At 39.8% G+C, this 25,815-nt stretch overlaps 1 protein-coding gene across 3 annotated transcripts in view; it reads right to left on the minus strand.

Annotated features, from left to right (window-relative positions):
* Positions 1 to 24,129, minus strand: part of HNF4G (hepatocyte nuclear factor 4 gamma) — a 135,166-nt gene extending 111,037 nt beyond the window's left edge. The window contains exon 1 of one of the 3 annotated variants that reach the window (XM_086335446.1): positions 23,465 to 24,129. The gene's annotated coding sequence lies outside the window, so the exon portion shown is untranslated. The remainder of the gene's footprint in view (positions 1 to 23,464) is intronic. The other 2 variants (XM_086335445.1, XM_086335448.1) reach the window with 2 other exon arrangements.
* Between the last annotated feature and the right edge of the window lie 1,686 nt (positions 24,130 to 25,815).

A 25,815-nucleotide genomic window follows, 5' to 3' on the forward strand; every position in this document is an offset into this window, starting at 1 on the left:
TCTTCCCTACCAGCACTTTCATCCAAGCTATGTGTTATTGGGACCACCACATTTCTGGGCTGATCTACTCATATCTGGGCTTCCCTAGTGGTTCAGATGGTAAAGAATATGCCTGCAATGCAGAAGACCAGGGTTCGATTTCTAGGTCAGAAAGATCTCCTGGAGAAGGGAATGGCAATCCACTCCAGTATTCTTATCTGGGAAATCCCTTGGACAGGGGAGCTTGATGCTCTACTGTCCATGGGGTCGCAAAGAGTCAGGCATGACTGGGCAACTAACACACACTCGTATCTACCTTTGCTCCCAACCAATCAGACATCACTGACTCAATGGATGTAAATTTGAGCAAGCTCCAGGAGATGGTGAGGACAGGGAAGGCTGGCATGCTGCAGTCCATGGGGTCACAAAGAGTCAGACATGACTGGGCAACTGAACAACAACAGTCATTCAACTGCAACCAGTGACATATTCAAAATGTAAAACTGTTCACATCATCTTTCTACTTAAAAATCTCAACTTCCTCACTCTGAGGAAAAACAAAAGCCTTAATATTATCTACAAGATGCTGTTTGACACCTACATACCTCTTGAGTGATATTCTTCACAATATTCATTTTTCCCTTTGCAACACTTACAATGATTATGCTTTCTATCTTCATATGCACAGTGCTTCTTCCTGCACCCAAAAGCCTTTGCTTATATCAGTTTCCCTACAAGGATACTTTTACCTTCCTTCCTTCCTTCTTTTCCAAGTTAACTTTGACTTAGTATTTAGATATTAGCTCAATTCTCTCTTTCTCAATGAATCCCTTTCTGCACTTCCTTGATTAGATCACATCACCTATTTCAGTCTTTTAGCACCACATACTTCTCATTCAGTAAGCCTAGAGTAACTGCAATTATTGAATTAATGTCTACCTTTACTCTAGCTGAGGCTCCAGAATACAAGGATATTGCCTAACACACTACAGTCTCTAAGAAACAGTTTATTTTATTTTGATTGTAAAATGTATTAGAAAAGGAAGCATGTATATAATTCATGCATTAACAACAAATCAATGCTATTAATAATTATGTATATAATCCATTCATTAATATTAATAATAAATGAAACCCTGAGAAACAATACACAAATGAAGAAAGAGAACACTGACAGTCTGAAAACCTGATTTGTGCTTCTTTCCAAACATACACCCACCTGCCTAGTATATACTAAATAACTAAGCACTAACTGGAATTCTGATCACTATTCTAACTCTACCCTTTACAGAATACAATTAATAATATTAACATTTATGTGTTATGTAGAAAGTGTTTATATTTTCTAGCGTTTGAAATCATGTGAAAAGAACCACACTCAATACATCTTTCTCGGATTTGCTTCTTTGTTATGATTCTGAGATTTAACCATGTTGATGGTGTACCTCTAATTCATTCATTCTTACTAAAATATAGCATTCCACTGTATAAGGCAGTGCTTTATTTGTTGTACTAGTGATGGACATTGACACTGTTTGTTGATTTCTGCTATTAAGCATTGCCGTACATGACTCTTCATTTACATGGGCAAGAGCTTGTCTGGAGTACATGGGTAGGAAAAGAACTGCTGGCTTAAAGTGCTACATAAACCTTTAGAGTTCACCTAAATTGGTAAAGTGTGAGTTACATGCCATACTATGCATCCACTGGAGTGTTATATAAGTTTTACTTATTTTCTACATTCTTTTCAATATAGCCCTGCTATTATCTAAATGGTCAACCTTCCAAAAATTTTCTTATATCCCAAATATAGTCATTCATTAATCAAATATTTATTGAGACACCCACTATGTGTTAGGTACTATACTAAATGATAAAATATTCTTAATTTCATACATCCTTATCCAATAGTGAGAATCTGAATGCTTTTTAGATGCTCAGCAGCACAACCCACTCATTGATCAGAAGGAAAGGTTCTTTCTGATACTAAGAACCAGAGTGTGAGCATGAGTACAGAAATACCTGCAAACAGCCAGTATGTGGCATGTTGTAAATTGCTGATAAAACTGTCCTAAAATAATTACTTTTTATTGCCTCACTTCTCATGTAATAGCAATATCTTAAAACATTAACTCTAAAGCTTTTTTTTCCCAACAATAAAATCACTTAACAGTTTGGAAAAAGAAAACAGATTTTAAAATGTTTATATCTGATTTTTGTCTTATTTTAAAAATAAATCATTGCATTTCTCTCCTATCAGCTCCCCTCCCCCTAAAGATGACCCTCCCCTTCCCCACAAGCCTGGAAATAGCTTTACATGACAGAGTTTGAACAAGAGACTGTAATACTCCCGAGTACTAAAATAAACATTAACACAGTTCGATCAGTGTCAGAGTTTTCCACAGTACTTAATCTTTATCACTTCCCATCTACTGTTCTCTCTTCACATTCTTTTACCTTCCAATAAATAAGAACTGCAATAATGGAAACATTGTGTGACCTGCACCTCAACCATGTTATTAAGTTCTAAACCGTCACTGTAATTTGGGTGTCACAGAGAGAAGATATTCATGGCTGACACACCCTAACAAATAAAAGCTGCTTAATAACAATGCATAAAGCCTGTGTTGAAGGAGTTTTTTTGCACTGACTTCCTGATTCAGAGGTCTAAGAGACGATATAAAAGAATCACCAGAATCATTTCGAGAAAATCTGACTATAAGATGAGCAGAACATAAAATTTGTAAGAATAGTTTAAGGTCTTTAAAACTTATTGTTCTCATAACCCTACTTAGATAAAAAGTATGTTTTCAAAATCATGCTCACTGCTGCTGCTGCTGCTAAGTCACTTCAGTCGTGTCCGACTCTGTGCGAACCCATAGACGGCAGCCCACTAGGCTCCCTTGTCCCTGGGATTCTCCAGGCAAAAACACTGGAGCGGGTTGCCATTTCCTTCTCCAATGCATGAAAGTGAAAAGTGAAAGTGAAGTCGCTCAGTCGTGTCCGACTCTTCGTGACCCCATGGACTGCAGCCTACCAGGCTCCTCTGTCCATGGGAGTTTCCAGGCAAGAGTACGGGAGTGGGGTGCCATTGCCTTCTCCACAGCTCACTAATACCCAATAAATACTCAGGATTTGTGTGTGGCAGTCTCCATGTATGCTGCGTCTACCTGAACAATTCATGTGAACTCTACATTAAACAAAGTGCATGGGTATGGTTTCATTGGGTTCATTAACATAGACAAATACTTACCTGTCAATTTCTGCTGTGCAGTCAGTACTCACTAAGTGTGAAGTGATACACAGAGCACAATGGAGAAACAAACAGAATACTGATGGTGTGATTCTGGGTAGACACAATGGCACGAGCAAAATCCAAGAACAGAAGAAAAGGGTATTTACAGCCAATATAGTAATGATAGTTATACATCAATTACATCTCAATAAAAACAGTAACAAAAATAAGTCTAACATTTTAAGGACTTCCCTGGTAGTCCAGGAGTAAGACTCAACCCTTCCACGGCAGGGGCCATAGATTTCATCCCTGGTCAGAGAACTAAGATCCTACATGCTGCACAGCAGGAAAAAAAAATTAACAGTTTAGAAATTCATTTCATGAGCTAACAGATACACAGTTTCATGCATGATTAAATTAATACAGGAAGAAAAGGAATCACCAAAGGTAAGTGAAACTTGCTAAGTTTTGCCATCAATGAAAGATGGTGGCAAACCATCTAGACTCAGTTCTGTTACTGCTTTCCTAAATAATTCTTTCCTTTTGTATGACAATATAATATTCTGATCAATTTATAATCTAGAAATAGTTTACTAGTATTTTAAATAAATTTTAAACTTTAAGAAGTTAATATCCTTGATGATCAGTAATTTCACTCTTGGGAATATACCCTTCAGAAATGAAGGCTCAGGTCCCACAAAAGGCATATAAAGTGTGTTTTAAGGCAGCTTTATTGTAGTAACCCAGAAACATTTGAAAAGAACCCAAATGCCCATCAATAATAGACTTAGGAAACTGCTATGTACTCATCCAAAGGCATACAATAGAAAAGCAAAGAACAAGCGACATACGCAGTAGACAGGAAAACAGGCACAATTAATCTATGCCTGAGTAGAAGCCTAATGACAGTTTTTAAAAACTGGAAAAATTCTATTTTAGATGGTAATGGTTATAGTTGACATATGTAAAAAAATTGAGCATACACTTTAAGATTTGCTACAACTCAATAAAAAAATCTTCAGTTAAAAGCAAAAGCAATTTAACAGTATGTATCAAAAACTAGAAAAAGGCTGACTCGTTGACTTAACTTATATAAATTAATAGTACAAAAATAAATCATTTGTTTAAAAAGCTGTGTTCATGCACAAACATTCATTACAAGATTGCAAACAAGAAATAATTAAAATCAACCTTTCAACAGTAGGAAAATGGCTAGGTAGATTTGTGTTATTTCAAAGTAACAATTTTTATGAGATACTACAAAGGTAATTCTAAAGGACTGCTCTAAAAAGAAGAAAAAATGTAATCCACAAATCAGTGAAAAAATCCAAACACAATTCACTCATGGTGGGTAAATACAAAATGTATGTGTCCCCACAAACAAACACGTACAAGAGACTGGACACTAATATGCAAAAAAGGAATGTGCATGCATTGAATAGTGGGTGGGTGATTTGAATTTCATTTTAAAAATTCCTTGAATGTAGTTATTATTCTGTTTTGATAATTAAGAGCGAGTAGAAAAATATTGAAGAGTTTCCAGAACTAATTAAGGTAAAATGTTACTAAAGGACAGACATAAGGGAAAAGAAGAGGACTTATACTTTCGGAAAAGCTGAATGGCATAGAGGAGACACAAAGGGAAGTAAAAGTACTGAATGATGTGAAAGAGAAAAAATTCCAGGAAAAAAATTCAAATGGATGTGTAGCTGGATATAAATTTGGATGTGTAATTGAATATAAATAGAATGGGGGAAGATCAAGGAAGAGAGGATCATGTCTCAAAAGAACAAATTAAGACAGCTGAATCTCAAAAGAGAGGAGGACATAATACATCAGTAACAAAAAAAAAAAAGAATTTCAGAATATCATCCCTGCTAACTGACTGTGTAATGTCTATTTGTAAAATAAGATCAATAATAACAGAATCATTAGGTCATTACAAGAACTAAATGAGTTAATGCAGGCAAAGCATTTAGATCAATGCATGCCAATAAAAACAGCTCAGTAAGGATTAAATAATGCAACAGAAAATTTTAAGTTTTCAGAGAATAAAGAGACAAGATTAATTTCACTTCATTTTTAAAATAAATTTAGCCTTTAAATTATTTTTCAAATTCATAGCTTTATCAAGGTTATATTTAGTTTGATAATAATTTTTCTCATCACACAGAAATTTCACACTAATTTTACCTGGAATTCACAGAGGTCTGAGTCACACAATTGCAGCTTTGTAGAAAGTCAACATAACACAGTACAAGCATTATTCTTTTCATATAAACAACTTAGAATGACTAGAAAAACAGTGGGGAAAATATTTGACTTTGGGTTAAGTATTCATTTAACAGAATTATTATTGCTTCAGTAAAAGTCTATCATCTCGACATAGAAGACAGATACTGTTCCCCACCTCTCAAAGCAAAAGAGGTAAATAAAAATAATAGTCACAGATAGATTGTGCTGCTCCCTGATCTTTTTTTTTTTTTTAAGTTCTTAATTTTAGTATTTTATTTTATTTTTTTGATGACTCTTGCCTCTTACACTTTTTTTAAATTTTTATTTTATTTTTTAACTTTACAATATTGTATTGGTTTTGCCATATATCAAAATGAATCTGCCACAGGTATACATGTGTTCCCCATCCTGAACCCTCCTCCCTCCTCCCTCCCCATACCATCCCTCTGGGTCGTCCTCCCTGATCTTAGTGCTGTTTCATTAAGAGTTTCCTTTTTGAAATCTGTCTTTGGTTCTCTCCTGCCTCCCCTCTAGGGCTCTTTTTGCCCCTTGTTTCTTCAAATGGAATACAGCATTATTATGAATGGATAGGTGACCTCCTCCATCCACCATCACCCCCAGGCCCTTCCCTACCACCTCCACACAAACAGAAACAAACAGTTTTCAGGGTTGGCATCACCAGCCTAGGAAGAAATGAAAAGTGTTGCTCCGGGCAATTGTGGGGCAGGATGGGTAAGGGGAGAGGATGGGGGGAGGGTAAGGTGATCTCTGCCAGTAACAGCTTCCACCAGCTGCAGCAGCAGCAGCACCTGGAAATGGAGATTTTCAACCCCATCCTGGACCTACTGAGCCACAGTCTCTGCGTTGCAGCCCAGTACTCTGTTGACCACTGGCTCTTAGGTGAAAATGATGCCTCCTCCACTTGGACAATCCCTGACATGTGCCATTCTCGTATCAACTGCTTCACAATTAAATCTTACAAGTAGCAGAGCATCTGGCAGCATCATCAGCTCTCCAGTGTAAACTAACCCTCGTCAACTGTACTTCTCTTCAAACACGATGAAGAGAGAAGTGATAGGTTTTGTGTCTCCAGAAAGGTGAGACAATATTTTTCTCATAAATTTATTAAGAAGTCTTTGAAAACAGAAAGCTGATGTATCTAATCTAAAAACAAAAAAAACCCAACAATTCAAAGTTAGATTGTCACAAAATTAAATTAAAAAATCCTCCCACATGATGAAACAGGAGTATGGATGGTAATCTCTTTCGAATAACCTTTAAATACACACTGAGCATCCACAGAGCATGCGGCCACTGAGCACTTGAACTGTGACTACTGGGAACTGAGATGTGCTGCAAGCTTAAAGAATACACCAGAAATCAATGGCTTACTATGAAAAACGATGCAAACTATACCTCTTAACTTTTACGTTTATATTGATTATATACTGAAATTATTATACTTTGGATGCATGCATGCGTGCTCTGTCGGTTCAGTCGTGTTCAACTCCTTGCGACCCCATAGCCTGTAGCCCACCAGGCTCCTCTGTCCATGGGACTCTCCAGGCAAGAATACTGGGGTGGGTTGCCACACCCTCCTCCAGGGGATCTTTCCGACCCAGGGATGCATCCCTTGTTGCCTGTGTTTCTTGTATTGCAGGCGGATTCTTTACCCACTGGGCCACCTGGGAAATTGGGTTTAATAAAAGAAGTTATTAAAATTACTCTCCCTTATTTCTATTTACTTGTAATGTGGCAAGGTGAAACTTTTAATAATACACATAGGGTTGCATTATCTTTCTACACAGAGTGTTGTTTAGAGTTCTAAACTCTAGCACTTAGTAATAATTATATCTTAATACAAATAAAAAATTATGTGATGAAATATGTTTTCAAGTTATATATAGAATAATGTCAGACTTCTTTTTTAACCTCATTTCTTTTTTAACCTTTCTTCTCTTGCTCTCTTAGCCTTTTGTCTTACCCTTTATTTCAATGTCTACTCAGGCTTCTGCTGCTAAGACCTCCCATCCAGCTGAACTGATTGATTATCCCCAGTCAACAATAAATATAAAAGAAGGCACGTTTACAAATCAGAGGAAACTCCAAGAAACCTCTCTGTGGAGGCAAAATTTAAACTGAAAAGTAAAGATGAAGACAGTCATGTGATGTTAATGTGTGGGAAGTGGATGTGAGTTTGGAATGAGTATTGAATGCAAAAGGCAAAGGCCCTGAGATGAAAAATAACTTGACATTTTTTGAAAACTGAGAAAATCTGGATGTGGCTAGAACCCAAGGAGTAAGAGAGAGTTGCAAGAGGTAAGAATGAGAGAGACAGGAGGAGCCCAGAACTTCAAAAGCCTCAAAGGGACAAAAAAGAGCCTGCATATTATTTCTGGTACAATGGAAAACCAACTGGATGGGTTTAAGCAGGGAGATGACGTGTTGTCATTTACATTTTAAGAAGATTACCTATGACAGTCCACTCGCAAAGAGTTGGACATGACTGAAGCAACCCAGCACCCACGCATGTCCATTTATTAAGTCACTCACAAATACCAGAAAATGGTGCTGGGTGGTATCTTATATATGTTGTCTGATTTAAGATTCTCAGGAACCCGATGATAGTTGAGCTATTATCCCAGATTAGAAATGTGCAAAATAAAGCACAAAAAGTTTAACTTGTCAAGTGTTACTCAGTAGCTCAGTCTACTATCAACTCCCTCTGACAGAAGTGCTTTATACACATCATACCATGCGAGGACAGATAATTTTCTGTAAATCAATGAAATGACTATCCCTAAGATATTTATTGCGAGACAGCTAAAGACATAGTACAACTAATCTTTCACAATTTTAAAATAGACTCATCGTAGTGAACACACTGTTCTAAACGCCCATGATTTGCAGTTATACTGCAGTGAAATTAAAGTTTTGCGAGAGTGAATCATAGAGCTTTTACTGCAATCTGAGTTGTTCGGACTCTATCTGAGAAGTTCTGAAACAATCTGTTTAATGCATAACTTCAAATGCAGAAACTGCCCCTTTGAACCTGAAAGGCTGAATGTGTTTATCTCTTTCAACCAGGGAAGAGGAGACGAGACCATTGAGAGCATCCCTCAAAATTAGTTTGACATTCTGGCACTTTTGCTATCAACATGAATAGTGCTTTGCTGTATGTCTCTTTTTCATTAACTCAAGAGATACACAGCTTAGCAGTCTCTGAATTATTGTACATACTTCTGTATAATTTCCACACTTTTATATAACCAAATTAAGGTGAGGCATAAATGCCTACACAATGTCCTAGACCCAGCAGGGAGTAATAAGTTTGAAGGAAAGATATATTTAAAATATTTTTCCAAAATTGCAAACATATCTGCCCTGCTTTGGAATTCAGCTTAATTTGGCTTTGTTCTTTGACTTCTGATAGTCTCAGTGACATAGACATGTACACCCAGAGGACTTCCTTCTATGGCTACTTAACCCAAACATACCCATTATTCAAAGGCCAAGATGTGGAAATACTATGAACATATGAAACAGATATAGGAATGTATTTTTTAATATCAAACATATCTCTAGATTATTCAGAGATTTTCTTTCTATATATTATTCACTGAATCTAGATACTACCTCAAGTCACACCAATATGTGCCATTTTCCTGGCCAGAGGGACTGCTCAAAAGGGAGGAAACATCAAGGGACCAGAGCATAGATGAGAGGAAGTGTAGAGAGAGGAAGGCTTTTTAGAGATCAACTTAAATGATTTGGGTTTTGGACTCAGCTGATTTAATTTAGAGACTCAAACAAAAATATACATGAGCCTTAAGGAAGATCTGAATATCTAAGATTATAATAAACTAAATACTTTGTTACCCTGCTGCTTCAAACTGAATTGCATCTCCCCAACCCTCAAAGTTTATAAGTCCCAACTTCCAGTACCTCAGAATATAACTGTATTTGGGGATGGAGCTTTAAAGAGTGAAAGTGAAAGTGTCAGTCACTCAGTCCTGTCGAACTCTTTGTGACCCCATGGACTGTTGCCTGCCAGGTTCCTCTGTCCATGGAATTCTTCAGGCAAGAATACTAGAGTGGGTTCCCATTCCCCTCTCCAGGGGATCTTCTTGACCCAGGCATGGAACCTGGGCCTCCCTCATTACAGGCAGATTCTTTACTGTCTGAGCCACCAAGGAAGCCCCTTTAAAGAGTAGTTAAGATAAAATGAGTTCCCATGGGTACATCCTCCATTAATCCAATACGATTGGTGTCCTCATGAGAAGAGATTAAGATACCATCACTCGGGAAGGGAAGACCATGTGATGACACAATGAGAAGATGGACATCTACAAGGCAGAAGAAGAAGAAACCAAACCTGAGTGGCAGAGAGAAAGACGGCAAAGCCTTGAGCAGGACAATGGGAATAGACTATATGGAATGAGAGGATTATGTTTGAGAGCTTTCCATTATCTTTGAACTTCTCATGAGAAACTAAACAATTAAAATTCAAAAATGAAGAACTTGATTATACTGTTTTCTTCTCCCTTGGCAAATTAACTTATATGCATGTAAGACAAATGCAATACCTCATTCACTTAGAATCAGGACAACTAAAAGAATATTCACAAAATCTAGAAAATCCTCTGAGATTTTGGCAATTTTGTCAAATCATTCTATGGTAACTGTGAAAGGTCATTTCCCCAACCTCTTTCAGGGTCTATTGGACCATCTACAGGAGCTCAGCAGGACCTTGTCCCTCCCTATCCGAACAATGAACACTGTAAGTGTTCGCCTGTCCCTGCAGATCAACCCAGATATCATTTCACACAGTAAATGTACATACACACACAAGCCAAAAACGTTTGCTCAAAACCCCCAAACCCGTATTTAACATTGTGTACACTTATCTCCCAGTCTCAGTGTCTTCTCATGCTTGTCACAAGACAAATGATGTAGAGGGACACATTATAAATTCTGCATATGAAAGAATTTTATAAACTGTGAAGCCTCAAGTATCATCAACATTGTTATTGTACAGATATTAATGTTATTGCTCACACACCACACACACACAGAGACACAGAGTCTGAATTCCAGAGTAGGACATCAAAAAGCCTCTATTTTCAGGTTTCCTCTTACTTTTGTGAGCTCACTTTCTACCATCTTTTTCTGTTTTACACTGGAGCCTCATGAAACCACAAAATCAATGCTATTCCTATTTAAGACTAAAATATCCTTTATACTTCTCTTCTTTCAGTCAAATCCTACCCCTTGTATAAAAGTAAATTCATATAGGGAGACAATATTTTAAAATCTCATATCTGAAAAAGGACTTATAATATACATAGAACTCTTACAACTCAATAATAATAACACAAACTGCTCAATTTTAAAAAGATGGGTGGGGGAGAAATTCCCTGGCAGTCCAGTGGTTGGGACTCCATGCTTTTACTCCCAAGAGTCAGGGTTGTTTCCTGGTAGGGGACCTAATATCCCACAAGCCATGCAGCACTGTCAAAATAAATAAATAAAATAACAAAAAGATGGAGGGGGGGGCATAGATGCATAGGTTTGAACCACCAAAGAAAGCAACTTAATGGTACCTAAGCTCATGAAAAGATGCTCAGCATCACTAGTCATCAGCGAAATGTAAATTGAAACCACAGTGAAATCAGATACTGTTCAGAATACCTAAAATTAAAAGACTGATCATACCAGGTGTTCTTAAGGATGTGAGGACACTGGAACTCAAGCATTACTGACGGGAACATAAAATGGTACAACTACTGTGGAAACCTGTTTTTTCCATAAGATCTACCCATTATACTGCCAGGTTATTACATAAAACAAATGAAAACATTTATCCCCACAGACTCTTTTTAAAAGAAGGTTCAGAGCAGCTGTATTTGTAAGAACCAAAAACTAGAAACAGTCCAGATGTTTAGCAATAGGTGAATGGATAAACAAATTGTGGCATAGCCATACAATATTATGCCATTCAGTTAAAAATATTTTTTTAAAGAATGAACAGCTGATAGATGCAACAAAATGTACAAATATCAAAATAATAAAGTTGAGTGAAACAAGGCAGACACAAAAGAATGCTCCATGATCCCATAGATGAGAAAGTCTAGAAAATGAAAACTAATTTGCAAAGGCAGAAAGTAGATCAGTGGTTGTTTCAGGACAGAGGACAGGGAGGAACAGGATGGAAGGTTTCTGAAGGAGCTCAGAGAAACCTTTGGTGATGTTGGCTGTATTCACTGTCTTTACTGAGGTGATTATTTCATGGGTAGATACACATATCAAAACTTTTTAAATTCTGCACTTTAAATATGTACAGTTTATTATATGCCAATTGTACCTCATAAATCTGTTTCTTTAAAGAGGAAGAAGCTTTACTCCTTTATTCCTGGATATGCAGAACAAGATGGATGACTCTCAAAATTATTACATGAAGTGAAAACAAAGACACAAAAAGCCATATACTATATGATTCCATTTATATATTCTGGAAAAGGCAACCCTAAGAAAAGAAATCACATGCGTAGGTGCTGGGGGAAGGTGGATGGGGCTGACTGCAAAAGGGATAAGGGAATTGGGAGGAGGGGCTTGCAGAAAGGTTTTACATTCTCAGGTCAGTTGGCAGCAATTTTATGATTGCATACATTTGCCAAAACTCATTGAAGTGTATGGTTCAAAAGCATGGATTTTACTGAATGTAAATTATATCTCAATACACTTTCAGTTCAGTTCAGTTGAGTCGCTCAGTTGTGTCCGACTCTTTGCGACCCCATGAATTGCAGCACGCCAGGCCTTCCTGTCCATCAGCAACTCCCAGAGTTGACCCAAACTCATGTCCATCGAATCAGTGATGCCATCCAGCCATCTGATACTCTGTCGTCCACTTCTCCTCCTGCACCCAATCCCTCCCAGCATCAGAGTCTTTTCCAATGAGTCAACTCTTCGCATCAGGTGGCCAAAGTATTGGAGTTTCAGCTTCAGCATCAGTCCTTCCAACGAACACCCAGGACTGATTTCCTTTAGGATGGACTGGTTGGATCTCCTTGAAGTCCAAGGGACTCTCAAGAGTCTTCTCCAACACCACAGTTCAAAAGCATCAATTCTTCAGCACTCAGCTTTCTTCACAGTCCAACTCTCACATCCATACATGACCACTGGAAAAACCATAGCCTTAACTAGATGGACCTTTGTTGGCAAAGTAATGTCTCTGCTTTTGAATATGCTAGATAGGTTGCTCATAACTTTCCTTCCAAGGAGTAAGTAAGCGTCTTTTAATTTCATGGCTGCAGTCACCATCTGCAGTGATTTTGGAGACCCTCAGAATAAAGTCTGACACTGTTTCCACTGTTTACCCATCTATTTTCCATGAAGTGATGGGACCGGATGCCATGATCTTCGTTTTCTGAATGTTGAGCTTTAAGCCAAATTTTTCACTCTCCTCTTTCACTTTCATCAAGAGGCTTTTTAGTTCCTCTTCACTTTCTGCCATAAAGGTGGTGTCATCTGCATATTTGAGGTTATTGATATTTCTCCCGGCAATCTTGATTCCAGCTTGTGCTTCTTCCAGCCCAGCACTTCTCATGATGACTCTGCATATAAATTGAATAGGCAAGGTTACAATATGCAGCCTTGACGTACTCCTTTTCTTATTTGAAAGCAGTCTGTTGTTCCATGTCCAGTTCTAACTGTTGCTTCCTGACTTGCATATAGGTTTCTCAAGAGGCAGGTCAGGTGGGCTGGTATTCCCATCTCTTGAAGAATTTTCCACAGTTTATTATGATCCACACAGTCAAAGGCTTTGGCATAGTCGATAAAGCAGAAATAGAAGTTTTTCTGGAACTCTCTTGCTTTTGCCATGATCCAGCAGGTGCTGGCAATTTGATCTCTGGTTCCTCTGCCTTTTCTAAGACCAGCTTGAACATCTGGAAGTTCACAGTTCACGTATTGCTGAAGCCTGGCTTGGAGAATTTTGAGCATTCCTTTACTAGTGTGTGAGATGAGTGCAATTGTTCAGTAGTTTGAGCATTCTTTGGCATTGCCTTTCTTTGGGATTGGAATGAAAACTGACCTTTTCCAGTCCTGTGTCCACTGCTGAGTTTTCCAAATTTGCTGGCATATTGAGTGCAGCACTTTCACAGCATCATCTTTCAGGACCTGGAACAGCTCAACTGGAATTCCATCACCTCCATTAGCTTTGTTCGTAGTGATGCTTTCTAAGGCCCACTTGACTTCACATTCCAGGATGTCTGGCTCTAGGTGAGTGATCACACCATCGTGATTATCTTGGTCATGAAGATCTTTTTTGTACAGTTCTTCTGTGTATTTTTTCCACCTCTTCTTAATATCTTCTGCTTCTGTTAGGTCCATACCATTTCTGTCCTTTATCAAGCCCATCTTTGCATGAAATGTTCCCTTGGTATCTCTAATTTTTTTTGAAGAGATCTCTAGTCTTTCCCATTCTGTTGTTTTCCTCTATTTCTTTGCATTGATCACTGAGGAAGGCTTTCTTATCTCTGCTTGCTATTCTTTGGAACTCTGCATTCAGATGTTTATATCTTTCCTTTTCTCCTTTGCTTTTCACTCCTCTTCTTTTCACAGCTATTTGTAAAGCCTCCTCAGACAGCCATTTTGCTTTCTTGCATTTCTTTTCCATGGGGATGGTCTTGATCCCTGTCTCCTGTACAATGTCACGAACCTCATTCCATAGTTCATCAGGCACTCTGTCTATCAGATTTAGGCCCTTAAATCTATTTCTCACTTCCACTGTATAATCATAAGGGATTTGATTTAGGTCATACCTGAATGGTCTAGTGGTTTTCCCTACTGTCTTCAGTTTAAGTGTGAATTTGGCAATAAGGAGTTCATGATCTGAGCCACAGTCAGCTTCCGGTCTTGTTTTTGCTGACTGTATAGAGCTTCTCCATCTTTGGCTGCAAAGAATATAATCAATCTGATTTCGGTGTTGACCATCTGGTGATGACCATGTGTAGAGTCTTCTCTTGTGTTGTTGGAAGAGGGTGTTTTCTATGACCAGTGTGTTCTCTTGGCAAAACTCTATTAGCCTTTGCCCTGTTTCATTCCGTATTCCAAGGCCAAATTTGCCTGTTACTCCAGGTGTTTCTTGACTTCCTACTTTTGTATTCCAGTCCTCTATAATGAAAAGGACATCTTTTTTGGGTGTTAGTTCTAAAAGGTCTTGTAGGTCTTCATAGAACCATTCAACTTCAGCTTCTTCAGTGTTACTGGTTGGGGCATAGACTTGGATTACTGTGATACTGAATGGTTTGCCTTGGAAACAAACAGAAATGATCCTGTTGTTTTTGAGATTGCATCCAAGTACTGCATTTCGGACTCTTTTGTTGACCATCATGGCTACTCCATTTCTCCTAAGGGATTCCTGACCACAGTAGTACACTTATCTCAATGCAATTATACCTCAATATCAATAAATTTTATCCCTTGACTTAAAAATAAAGAATTCATACATCCTGTGTAACCTAATCCAGGAAAAATTAGTGGGCCTTCTGCTAGGTTACTACAATACTTCTCCAGCACTCAAAACTTGCCCTTATAATAGTGGGAACTGCAAGGAGATCCAATCAGTCCATTCTGAAGGAGATCAGCCCTGGGATTTCTTTGGAAGGAATGATGCTAAAGCTGAAACTCCAGTACTTTGGCTACCTCTTGCGAAGAGTTGACTCATTGGAAAAGACTCTGATGCTGGGAGGGATTGGGGGCAAGAGGAGAAGGGGACAACAGAGGATGAGATGGCTGGATGGCATCACTGACTCGATGGACATGAGTCTGAGTGAACTCCAGGAGTTGGTGATGGACAGGGAGGCCTGACGTGCTGCAATGCATAGGGTTGCAGGGAGTCGGACACAACTGAATGACTGATCTGATCTGATCTGTTTCTTTAATGCATATCCATAACCAGAAATGAAAATTTTAGGAGAGAATTTCCAATCATTGCTTAATACCCAAAATAGAATCTAGCTTGAAAATTAGGTTCTCAACAAATATTTTAATTCTACTATTGATATTTCACTTTCCTTCTTAAAGCAGAATACCAAACCACCTTACCTGCCTCCTGAGAAACCTATATGCAGGTCAAGAAGCAACAGCTAGACTGAACATGGAAAAACTGACTGGTTCAAAATTGGGAAAGGAGTACATCAGGGCTGTATGTTGCCACCCTGCTTATTTAACTTGCAGAGTACATCATGCAAAATGCTAGACTGGATGAATCACAAACTGGAATCAAGACTGCTGGGACAAATATCAACAACCTGATACACACAGCTGACACCACTCTAATGGCACAAAGTGAAGAGGAACTGAACAGCCTGTTGATGAAGGTGAAAGAGGAGAGTGAAGAAGCTGGTTTGAAACTCAACATTCAAAAAACAAAGATCATGGCATCCAGTCTCATCAGTTAATAGCAAATAGATGACGAAAAAATGAAAACAGCAGCAAATTTTATTTTCTTGGGCTCCAACATCACTATGGACAGTGACTGCAGCCATGAAATTAAAAGACACTTGCTCCATGGAAGAAAAGCTATGACAAACCTAGACAATGTATTTAAAAAGCAGAGACATCACTTTGCCAACAAAGGTCTGTATAGTCAAAGCTATGGTTTTTCCCATGGTCATGTACAGATGTGAGAATTGGACCATAAAGAAGGCTGAGGGCTGAAGAACTGATGCTTCTGAATTGTGGTGCTACAGAAGACTCTTAAGAGTCTCTTGGACTACAAGGAGATCACACCAGTCAATCCTAAAGGAAATCAACCCTGCGTATTCATTGGAAGAACTGATGCTGAAGGTGAAGAACTAATACTTTGGCCACCTGATGTGAAGAACCAACTCACTGAAAAGACCCTGATGCTGGGAAAGATTTAAGGCAAAAGGAGTAGGGGGCAGTAGAGAATGAGCTAGTTAGATAGCATCACTGACTCAATGGCCATGAATTTAAGCAAACTCCAGGAGATATTGAAGGACAGGGAAGACTGGCATGCTGCAGTCCATGGGATCACAAAGAGTCGAACATGACTTAGCAACCGAACAATAATCTCCATTAAAGCTACTCATTCATTCATTGAACACAAGCTCACTGAACCTCAACTAAATGCCCAAATAAAGAAGTGAGCAAGAATAACATATTTCTTATTCTCAGAGGTCTAACGCTCGAGCCTAAGAGAATCATCATCAAACATGCAACCACAGTGTGTGATGAAGGTGGTAAATATGACAGGGAAAGAACAAGATAGAATTAAATTGGCATATTGGGGCAGGAGGTCAGGAAAGGTGGTATTTAAGCAAAGACCCACAAGAAAGGTGGAAGGTGACTGACTAGAAGGCAGGGAGGGAAATGATGATGACAATGGCGGAGAGTTTTCCAAACAATAGATACAGCACTTTTGAAGGTGCAGAGCATGGTGCCTTTGAGGAAATAGAAGAGATTTCAGCTAAAAATTAAAGTAAGTAAGAGATGTCAAGAAAAGAGAGATGAGGCTTGGAGTGGAAATCACAGACCAAGTCACACAGGGTCTAGTGATGTCAACACACTTGGAGTTCATGATAAGGGTATTAGGAAGTGAATGAATGGTTTTAAGTAGAAGAAAGAAGACAATGTCAGACCTGTTTCCTCTATATCATTCTAACCGCTATCATGAGAAATGATTGGAGTTAAGACTAACCAGGAAGGGAGAACAGTTGGTTGCTGCAAAAATTCACATTGAAAATAGTAATGCCTTTGCTAGAGAAACAAATCTTCTAGACAAGAGGACAAACTAGAGAAACAATCTTCTTCCTAAGTACTTGACAATCTGGCTCAAATGGCCAAATGAGGTCTAGTTTTGCCATACAAGCTAGCTTTTAAAATATGGACAATTTTTAGGACTATAATAGTTGAAAAATTACAAATCTATAATGACCATGATCAAATCAAAACTTCCTGTACAATCCTAGAGATTTAAGGTCTGCTTCAATCCTTCATACTGTCTCATCTTCCTTATTCTACAGTTCTTAAAGTCAACTGAAAGAGCTTCAAAAGATCTCTCAAGTCTACCTTATCCTCTTCATATCTCCTTTCCATTGGGCAATTGAGGAAGTTTCCTACAATTCTCCTGTCTCTTATCTGTGCCTCTGTGATCCAGCCTCCAAAATGTTGCCAATCAATTTTAAAAAAGAAAAAGGAGACAGAAAGCTTTCCTAACTCAACCTACTTATAGACTTTTAATGCTCCCCCTTACCTACAGGACGTAGCTCAAACTTTTGTTATCCACATTCAGGATTGTCAGAATGGCCCAGGGCTCCTTCCCCCAGTTCATTTCTTGCCATTCCACTTATTTCAAATGTAATCTCTGCCCCAAACCCCTTTCTGATTCTTCTCTATTCAGCAAGAGCTAATCGGAAAATCACTTATTCTTCCATGAAATCTCTCTAGGACATTCAAGCTAAATGTATCTTTTGTGTTTCCCTTTTCCATGGTATTTCTATTTACTGTACTAATACAAGAGTTATCACCCTATGTTACAGATGGTTATATGTGTTTGTCTTCCAAGTAGATTATCTGTGTTTAAGAGTGGGGACACTGATTTATTTATGCCCCTATTCCAGGTATCTAGTACAGTGCATATAATTCCATTCCATTTAAATTAAAATACAAACTTTATTTGCAACCTATAGCCATAATATCAGAAACAAGAAAAGCAAAAGCAAAAAAATAAAAATAAAAGTACTGGGACAGATTCCATAATCTGACCAAGAACACACACAAAGTACAACACACTATGCAAGCCAAGAGGGATAATAGTCAAAGATTTAAAATATTTTAAAAAATACTAAATTACCAGACCCAGATGGTGGTATCAGTAGATACTTTTAAATGAGATGGTAATTCACTATCTAGATGTCTGTAACAATTTTTCACTATCATCTATAAATGTGATTTTTCTGTATTGAAATAGAGTGCAGAGAAAGGGTCAAATGTTCAACAAATAAAATGCTTGACTTAAGTAATACAAGAATTAATCCACATATACTTTAAGAATAAAGACTGTTATTTTTACTTTAAAACTATTTAAAGGCACGGAAATGTTAAGCAAGCTGGCAAAGGGCAAAACTGAGATTTGCATTAAAGTTTTGATTCCTCAGCCCATGTTCTAACCACTGAACTATATACTCGGGATGTTCCTTGTCTACATTGTTTACCTAAACACTTCATGAATGCAGGGACTATGTCTCTTACTCATCACTGATCTCTGAGGCCTATTAGAAGGGTTGGCCAGGGGTGCAGGGGCCACCATAAAACTCTCGAAGTCTTATGCAATTTGTGTGAGTGCTCAGTCACTGATGTTGTGTCTGACTCTTTGCAACTCCATGGACTGTAGCCCCCCAGGCTTCTCTGTCCATGAAATTTTCCCAGCAGGAATACTGGAGTGGGTTGCCATTTCCTCCTCTGTGGGATCTTCCCAACCCAGGGATTGAACCCACATTTCCTGTGGCTCCTGCATTGACAGGTAGATTCTTTACTGCTAAGCCACCTCGGAAGCCCCTATGTATAATTCCTTTAGAGAGAGGGTCAATAAAAGCGGGTGACACTTATTAACTTATTCACAACAATCAAGTAGCATTGTAGATGAATTATCTCATTCTATCACAACAATAACAGCAACGCAGAATACATGTCAGGTACCTAGTATATTCCAGGCATTGGTCTAAATGTTTACATGTATTATTAACATATATAATCATTATATTAATTTTATGAGACAGATGTTATAGTCACATATACTTCAAAAATGAGGAAACTAGGCTTCAAAGAGGTTAACTTGCCCAAGTGCCCCAGCTTTTGTCCCCCTTTTAGTAAACAGCTGGGCAGGAATAGAAGCATCCCTATGTGACAACAAAGCAGTCTCTCTAGGCTTACATCCCATGAGGTGGTCATCCTCAAAGACCTTCATGTCCCCCAAAATGTTAAGAGAATCACAAAAAAAGAAAAAAAATTTATTCCATATGCATTTTCCATAAGGTCATCTTGATAAAAACCAAAGGTTTTCACAGCAACACAATATCAGAAGCCATGAGCTAATTCTCCCGTATAGAGAGCATTCTGTCCCCTTATGTATTAAATACAAGGTAGGAAGTACAAGTATAGCAGAGGATAAGATGGTTGGATGGCATCACTGACTCAGTGGACATGAATTTGAGCAAACTGGGAGATAGTGAAGGACAAGGAAGCCTGGGGTCTCAAAGAATCAGGCACAACTTAGCCACTAAACAACAATAGGAAGTCCATATCATAAAGGGAAAGTTTTTCCTTAAGGGTTATCCATGATGAATGGGTAAGATAGTTCTGAATTTCAAAGTTACTTATATAAACATGCAAATATGCATACATGGAGCAGGGTTGTTGCTGTTCCTTACAGACTTTTGTGACCTAGAAGTGCTTTCTCCCAGGAATACTTGGTCAAGAACAGGAGACATGGCAAGGCCTGTGGGGTCTGATCAAGGTATCACTCCTCATGTCCGCTTCAGCTGGGCAGTCCTGTGCAGTGAACAATCGAGAACTTCTTGAAGGTGCCAAGGTCACTCCTATGGCTTAGATTCACAGTGCCTGGACTTGAATCCCCAGTTTTATCCTCTGTAGATGTGTGACCTTAGTCAAGTTTTTACATTTCTCTGCCTCATTTTTCCCATCTGAATATGGGGAGAATATTAGTATTAGCTGCATAGATTTGTTTAAAGAATGTAAGAGAATAAATTCATAAGAATGGCTTAGAACAATATGTAACACATATTAAGGATTCAGTAAGTTTCAGCAAAAAACATATGTATTAAGATTCCTAAATAGTTCTCCCAAGTGTAAGAGGAAGCCATATTTGAAGCACTTTATGAGTCTATGTATGAGCTGATTGATACCAATAGGGGAAAATTTCTATGGGGAGAGCAGACAGAGCAATTCTGCAAGGATGTATGTATGTACGTACAATGACGTATCACTGTACACTCAGTTGTTCTGTTTACATGTATAGTTTCCTAAGGATTCCAAACTACAATATCTCACTTAAAATTATGTTTCATTTCTAGGGATGTGAATCCTCTTACAAAGGTAGCAAACACATAAGTCAAGAGCCACACATCACAACAGCAACTATTAGGCTCACCAGAGTCACATGTTTGTAACATCAAAATTCTCACTTAGCATGCACCAGTATCTCTAGCCATTCAGTAAACGGATAGTGACGAATAGAGTCAAATAGAGTCTTTTACAAGCTCAAAATAAGAGTGATATTTTAAAAAGTATTTAATTCCTTTTCCACTTTATTACTATATTCTCAAAGCAAAATTCTCAAGCTCTTCAAGTTAGATGTTACAGGGCTGATTATATAATTTCCAAATATCCAACTCTGTCAAAGAGAAATCCACGTTTCAACAATCACACTGGCAACATTTTAAATAGATCATTACTATTCAGTGTTGTCAAGAGTAAGGTAAGGACACTGTGGGTACTTAGGAAGGGTCTTTACAATATCCATCGAATTTAAAGTGAACGTCCCCCTGGAACTGGTAATTCTCTTCTCAGAATAAATCTTCTGTAGTATTCTTGCAGAGACAATGTACACAGATAACCACTGCATCACTCTTTGTAATAGTAAGAAACTGGAAAATCCAAGTGAATATTCTGGGGGATGTTGGTTGGATGGTTACGTTAGGCAGATATGTTTAAAAAGAAATCTTCACATACTGACAGAGAAATATTTGAGAAATATTAAAAGAAAGCAAATTTCAGAACACTGATAAATGAACTATTATCCAATTATTTGAAATAATGAAAGATTCCTGTGGTTATACATGGGAAGGAATCCCTGATGGCTCAGAGGTAAAAAATACACCTGTCAATGCAGGAGACCAGGGCTCGATTCCTGGGTTGGGAAGAGCCTCGGGAGAAGGAAATGGCAACCCACTCCAGTATTCTTGCCTGGGAAATCCCATGGACAGAGGAGACTGCGGGCTACAGTCCACAGGGTCGCAAGAGTCGGACACAACTTTGCAACCAAACCACCACTACCATACACATGAAGGAACACAAGTCCAAATCAACAGCAGTTACACATACGGAATGGAATAGGAAAGGGGGTTCACTTTATATTTTACTATAATTTTCTTGTTGCTTTATAAGCAAGTCGTACTTTTAGAATTCAAAGAAAATAACAAGAATTTTCAAAAGAAACAGAGAACGAAAAGTTATTATTTGCATTATTATTTGCAAGTGTAAAAAAAAAAAACTTAGTCATCCCCCAAATTAATTTCTGCTGTCCCATATGCTTAAAATGACAGCTGAAGAATAAAATGCTTATGAGATCTTAATAGACACACTCTAGTTAAAAAGGGCTTCCCTGGTAGCTCAGACGGTAAAGAATCTGCTGGTAATGCAGGAAACCAGGGTTTGATTCTAGAGAAGGGAATGGCAAACCACTCCAGTATTCTTGCCTGGAGAATTCCATGGACAGAGGAGCCTGGCCAATTAATGCATGGGTTCACAAAGAGTCAGACATGACTAAATGACTAACACACACATACCTTTATAAAGCATGATGAGAAACATTCGCTATTTGTAGGCCTATGAATGGAGCTGAGGAGGAATGGGAAGAAGAGAACAGCCTTCCACCTACACTTTTGAAAAGTGAAAAATAAGTAGTTTACCACCACTGGTCACCTTCTTTCTCCACCTTCTCACCCAAATGGTACCAGAGAGGAGCCCAACCCTTCTAGGCCACTGACTTCAAACTCACACTAAATATAAAGATCAGGTGACTTGACTGATAGTACTGAGCACAACAGATGAAAACAGAGGGAAGTGTGCTGAGAGGGTGGGGACAACAAGGTTATTATGAAAAAACTGGTGCTAGCTGGAAGGGAAGAATATTGTACCAATGAAGAGAATATACATATGAAATGAACGGAAAAGCAGGAGAAAGTAACAAAACAAAAGCAGAAAATGTTACTATTTATGAGGTGTTTAGTTTTCAGGACATCCCATGAAGTGGACAGCGCTGTAGTCTGCATTCTCTAGGGCTGCCCTCATAGGAAAGCTGACTGAAGGCAGGTTGCTTGTTGGAGAGGGGTCCTGTAATTGTTTAGAACAAGTCTCAGAAGAGCAGCACATCAGGTATGAAGCCCATTACATTCAATTCGAAGATCTTATCACGTGCTGGGCTATTCCCGTTAGACATGGAATGATTATTGCTTAAACTATACATTGTTTAAACAAGCTTCCAAAGGACATTTCTTCCCAAAGGAAGCTAAGGTGATTTAAATTGAATTATGTATTATATAATTCTATATAAAGATTATATATATACATATATGCACATACATGTATAGACAGACAGAATGACATAGACCTACATTCTTCATATAATCGCCCCAGAGGCATCACCTGAAGATACCTACTCTCAAAATGTGTCTAACAGAGAACTGGTAGAGGCTGAGACGGGAGCAAAGGCCTCGGGTGATGATCTAGGGCCAAACACCTCCCTACAAACCTCCGAGGTCCATAGAATATCCCAAAGCCCTGGCCTGGCCCCAGGCCACAAAAAAAAAAAAAAAAAAAAAAAAAAACTCCACCGAAGCCCCCAGAGACCAGGCAACCACGTGACTCGCCGACAGACACCGAAAGTTCCTCTGCCAAACACATCCAACTTTTATTTTCTCCTTTTCCTGAGTGACCGGCTGGCGCATGCCCCTGCTGCCTCACCTCCGGCCCTTTCTTCTTTCCAGCACTTCGGGCTATGGGAGGCCTCGGGGTATCTGCTTTCAAGCTCGACTGGCCTAGGGGGTCCTAAGGCTCAGCCCCTCCCGGGCGCGCGTCCCCGGTGCAGCCGCGGGAGGGGAACCGAGCGTCCTTCGCTCCTACCCCGGCCGGAGGTCGGCAGGCTGGGACTCAGCCGCTGGGCTCGTGGGGCGCGGCGGGGAGACTTACCTGCGCGGAGCGGCTCCCGGAGCTCCCGCGTCGCCGTAGCCGCAAGTCCGCCGCCGCATGTCCCGACGACAGGTCCCCCCCTACCCGCCCCGGCTGCGGGGGTCCCGGGCCGCACTTTTCCCAGCCTGGGAAGGAGGTTTGCGAGCGCCGAGGTGGAAGATGGGGGTGGGGCGGGGTGATCGGGGAGACGAGGCGTAAGGATGTTGTTTTGTTGTTGTTTTGTTTGTTTGTTTGTTTTTCCGGATCCCTAGCAGAGACTTTAGACCATATGCTGGGAGGGTATTAGCCCGGCTCAATGGCGACAGAACAGCGGCCTGACTCTCACCGTCCGATCGATTTACTAAACAAACTGAAACGTGGGTGGGGATGTTAAACAGTAACCAGCTGCCTCAATGAAAACTGAAAGCTGCGAGGCCGCCACCGCCTAGGCGCGCTCGTTTCCCGGTTCCCAAGGCCCCGGGGCGAGCGGCGGGCGGGCTGGCGAGTCCCGGAGCCCTGCCTGCGTGGACCCGAGCGGCTCTCCCCGGGCCTCCCGGAGGCCTCCATCGCGCAAGGCGCACGGCGGCTGGACCATCGGAGCCGGGTTCCCTCTCTCCGCCTCCAGCCTCCTGAGGACCTCCCGGCCTGAGGCCAAGCGCGGCCCCCGAGACCGCCGACACAGTCCCCCTCCCAGCCCCGGGTCACGCCTCGCCCAGGGCGGTGTCAGCCCTGGGCCAGTGACTCTGCACAGGCGGTAGCGCGGAGAAGCCTGCTGACCCGAGAATGCTCCTCTCATTCCGAGCCAATGAGGTCCAGAAAAGGGCCGGAAGTATTATTAAAGGGAATTAAGGAGGTTCCTAGGGACAGCACTGCGGCCGCACCACTAGGGGAAGCCTCATCGATTTCGTTAAACTGCATCTTGGGCCGCTGGGATTAACTTCTGCCCTGCGGCTTGTGACCACCTTGCTCGGCCAGAGTTCTGGGAAGTAGAGGGAGCCCGGTTTTCCATTCCCGGTTAACCTCGCCACCTGTGGCTTCGGTCACTTAGTACCTCTTTACAGATGTATCTGATGGAAAACTTCCTTTCTTCCTCCCACACACTAGGAACCGTCACAAACTTGAGACTTGGAGTAGTGATGCCCAGACCCATCCGAGATGCGATGGTCATCCGGATCAGGTTTTTGTTAACCAAGAGATATAGCCAGAAGCAGTGGCTCTTAAAAACATCTCAGCAATTTAACTTCGTGGTTTCAGGAATGAATGACTTCGGGTCAAACAAGTAATTATCTTCATGAGATAAATAGTTACTTAATCCCTAAGGTTTTTCTTTTCCGACCAGGGGGGTGGTGGTTATTTTAAGACTGTAATAACAATGCCATGGAGATCAAAGGGCTAGGTATTTTTTCTTTTTCTTTTTAGATCGGGTTTACTAAACTTTCTCGGTTTCCTCCTTCTGAATCTCTTGCTGAAAGGCTCCTTTAAAAACGAGTAGTTGGTGTTTCACAAATCAGAACAAAGAAGAGAGATCATATACTACTTTCTTTAGGTCTACCTTCTTGAGCAAAACACTTTCTTTTGGTCTCATTGCCCACGTGGTCTGCAAACCAGGTCTCCAAAGTGGCCTCCCTCTGTCCAAATCGGCTCCAGGAAACCCTTCGGAGACAGCCCAGGCATGAGAATAACAATTAACTGGCTGTATTTATTATGCAAATATTTCAACGGTGTGTTGTTTAAAGATCATCCATGGTCATTCTCAAAAAATATTTCCACATACTTGGATAATGAGTGTAGGTTGTCTTACTCTTGCCAAAACAGAAATATACAGTTCCCATAAAAGGCTGAAAAGTCTGAAGTTAGAAACTGTCCATATCTGTTCTCAGAAATTTTGATGCCATTTGACACCTGTAGTTCCCAGCAGAGAAACCAGAGTCTCCGTTTATTTCGCTCCTAACAATCCCTAATGTCAGTGGGTTCGATTTGGGATGATCAATTTCTCATCCCTGTGTAGTAGAATCGCTAATCTACCAGGAAGTGATCATCATATATTCTGTATCAAAAATTATTTTGACACAATATGTAAAACCTTTGCCAGAGAATTTTGTCACAAGGGTTTTGACTAATAAGAAGGGAAATGACAGTACATTCAAGGAAGTATATAAACTCTTAAGACTTAGTTATTATCTAAAGGAAGTATTGGGGCTTCCTAGGTGGCTTAGTGGTAAAGAATCTGCCTACCAAGGAAGAGAGGAGGGTTCCATCCCTGGGTGGCGAAGATCTCCTGGAGGAGGAAATGACAACCCCCTCTAGTATTCTTGCCTGGAGATTCCTGTGGACAGAGGAGCCTGGCGGGCTACAGTCGAGTCACAAAGAGT

Source organism: Bos grunniens, chromosome 14 (assembly GCF_055505025.1).
Source record: "Bos grunniens cultivar Pamir isolate PY7600 chromosome 14, Bosgru_T2T1.0, whole genome shotgun sequence".
Taxonomy (NCBI): domain Eukaryota; kingdom Metazoa; phylum Chordata; class Mammalia; order Artiodactyla; family Bovidae; genus Bos; species Bos grunniens.